The sequence below is a fragment of the Hipposideros armiger genome, unplaced genomic scaffold (genome assembly GCF_001890085.2).
Source record: "Hipposideros armiger isolate ML-2016 unplaced genomic scaffold, ASM189008v1 scaffold_178, whole genome shotgun sequence".
In the NCBI taxonomy this organism is placed as follows: Eukaryota; Metazoa; Chordata; class Mammalia; order Chiroptera; family Hipposideridae; genus Hipposideros; species Hipposideros armiger.
The window spans coordinates 938,704-941,541 of record NW_017731528.1 but is presented as its reverse complement, the minus strand read 5'-3'; the positions used below and the strand labels follow the sequence as shown (position 1 = coordinate 941,541).

The following is a 2,838-nucleotide window of genomic DNA, read 5'->3' as shown; positions in this document are numbered from 1 at the left end:
AGCAGACACGCGCATGAAATCCCACTCACACGATACAGGGATAAAACCCAGACGCTTCATTCACACTGTAGAAAGGAACAGGCTGCCCACAAAGAATGTTGGGAAACGTGGAGACATTTATTTGTCCTGTTAAAAAGTGTAGGTCACTGATTCACGTGTACAAGTCATGTTTCTGGCAACAGGAGTGAACTTCTAACCTCCCATTCAAAAACGCCACAACCTCAAGTAGTTGAAAGGCACTTAAAATCTGCTTTGATTTTATTTGGGACGTTCTCAGAGTAATGAACTGACTCAGGAAGTTGGAGCATTTCTTGCAAAACAAAGTTTAAATCATTACTAGTAGGTCATGGAACAAAGAGGCATCCTCTCGGTCAGTGTCCACTGTAAGAGTACTATGTCTTTCATGTGTCCTAAAAGATACAAAGTGGGGACAAGGGCTACCTGGACCACTCAAAGCACAAAATGTCATTTAGAAATCAACACAGAGGCATGCCGGCCACTTTTAGGTTCGCTTCCTCAAAGCTGTTCAAAATGATCTCAAGTGTGGCTGCATTTCCACCTGCTTTCTTTCCAGCCACCTGTGTGCCCTCGCCCGAGGATCTCAGCCTCTGGGTGGGAGCTGCTCATTGTCACTTGTCATGAGCCTGTACTTGGACATCCCGGGTTTCACATGCAAGTTCAGAATCTCAATGACCCTTCATCGGCTTGTTCTAAATCTTTTTTCAGTGCAGGTTGGCCAATACCCCAAATGAAAGTCAGTTCTGAGCTACAAGTGTCAAACAGAGGTGGGGCTACATGCACTGCTGGCGTCTGGGCTGCCCAGAGCCCCAAGAGCTCAGGGACAGAAAACCCAATGCCCTGAACTGATGTGGCTGCAGACACCTGCCCTTCAGCCCTGCAGAACAGTCGCCCCAGAGACATCAACACCTGCAGCGGCGGCTGGGTCTGGGCGGTGGGGTGGCCGTGAATATCTTCAAAGGCCAGCAGCCCCTGCACCCCTCTTTCTCCCGCCTCCCCATAGAAAGCATCCATGTTCTCCCCACGGCACCTCCAGTGTAAAGGACAGCAAGCGCTGACACAGAAGGCTGACCCCTGCAGTGATCCCCTCCTCCCGCTCTAGTGCTGTCACCTGAGGCTCTCTACCTGCTCCACTGAAGTGCACTTGGGTTTGGGTTTCTAGAAAGGAGGTCATTATAAAGCTGTGTGGAGAGACCACTACTAGATGGCCAAGTCACTGGGTCTGGCTCGACTACCGCTGGACTTGCTGACCTTACTTGGCCATCTGCGGTCTGTGGGGAGCAAAGGTGGTGGCATGTGCATCTCCACCACGGTGGTGACTGCATGCTCCTCCTCATCTGGGGTCACTTCCAATCTGTTGTCTCCCAGGCTGCTGCTGTCCCCATTCTCCAACAGGACAGGCTCTTTCTTGCCTGTTCTGGCTGCACAAAGGGGGTGGCAGAGGGCTGCCTGTAGGGGTAAAGAGGAAGAAGTAGACACTGGCAGGAATGCCTTCCTCCCAGAAATCTGTTGCTTGGCTTACCTCCAGTTTTGCTCTGTCATTAGCAAGTGGTGGTTGTTGTCATAGAATTTGTCAGGGTGGCTCTTCCCCTGTGCTAGTGACAGGGCTGCCATGGTGAAGTCTGGCGCTGGAGAAGGGGCCCTGGGACAGTCTGTGATCATTGCTTGTTCCAGGGAAGAGGCAGAGTGAGTGCAATAAGGCAGGCACCCCACAGGACTGGTGGCAGGAGCCTATTAGAAAGATGGTGGGCTCAAAGCCCCAGCTTTTGTGGCCTGTGGCCTGGATTTAGGGGTGTCTGGGCTAACATGATTGGTTATGCTATGTTTAAGCTTCTTCTAGCCGAGGTGGTAGAGCTCCAGCACATTGAGAAGGAGGGACAGGCCGGCCACCGCCAGCATGAAGATGATGAAGATGGTCACTCTGTGGGCCTGGAGATGAAGTAGTCCACAGTATGGAGGCAGGGTGGACCGGTCACAGGGGTAGAGTGGCTTCGGCCTAAAGTCATACAGGTAGTACTGACCAGCGATGAAGCCCACCTCAAACAGCATCTTAAAGATGATGCTGAAGACGTAGGTCCCGAGCAAGGCCACGGAAATGCGAACCTTGCCTCGGTCATCCCTCACCAGGGCCCTGTCCTGGCCGTGGTCACTGTCTTCCTTCAGCTGCTCTTCACCCCGCTCTTTCTTCTTCTGTTCCCTGCGCACGATATGCAGCACGTGCCCCAGGTAGATGAGGGTGGGCGTGGACACGAAGATTATCTGGAGCACCCAGAAGCATGTGTGGGAGATGGGGAAGGCCTTATCGTAGCAGACGTTCTCACAGCCTGGCTGCTGTGTGTTGCAGGTGAAGTCTGACTGCTCGTCTCCCCACACCTCTTCTGCAGCAGCTCCCAGCTCCAGGATTCTGAAGATGAACAGGACTGTCAGCCAGACCTTGCCGATGACCGTGGAGTGCTCCTGTGCGGCATCCAATAGTCTCCCCAGAAGGCTCCAGTCACCCATTGCTCAGACTGCAAGCCTGTAAGAGGACACGCTTGTTAATACACAGGTGGAACAGGTAAGCTGTAGTGGAACCGCCCAAAAAGGCAGGTGTCCTTGTGCGTGGGGGTTGGTAGATGTCATTAGGTGGCTGTCCTCTAACTTACCACGTGGGCTGTGGTACAGAAGTCTTTTTGGGCACGTGTGTACATGTGTCTTTGTGACAATGTGTGCATGTATGTGCATGAATGTGGGCGTGTGTATTCTTGTGCATGTGTGTGCCTTGCATGTGCCTGTTTCTGTGTGTGTCTGTACATGTCTCCCAATACCGCCCCACACAGG

The 2,838-nt window shown here is 52.6% G+C and overlaps 1 pseudogene; it reads right to left on the bottom strand.

The window, feature by feature from the left end:
• Window positions 1–1,218: 1,218 nt before the first annotated feature.
• LOC109388013 (gap junction alpha-3 protein-like) lies at window positions 1,219–2,520 on the bottom strand (annotated as a pseudogene).
• Window positions 2,521–2,838: the final 318 nt, after the last annotated feature.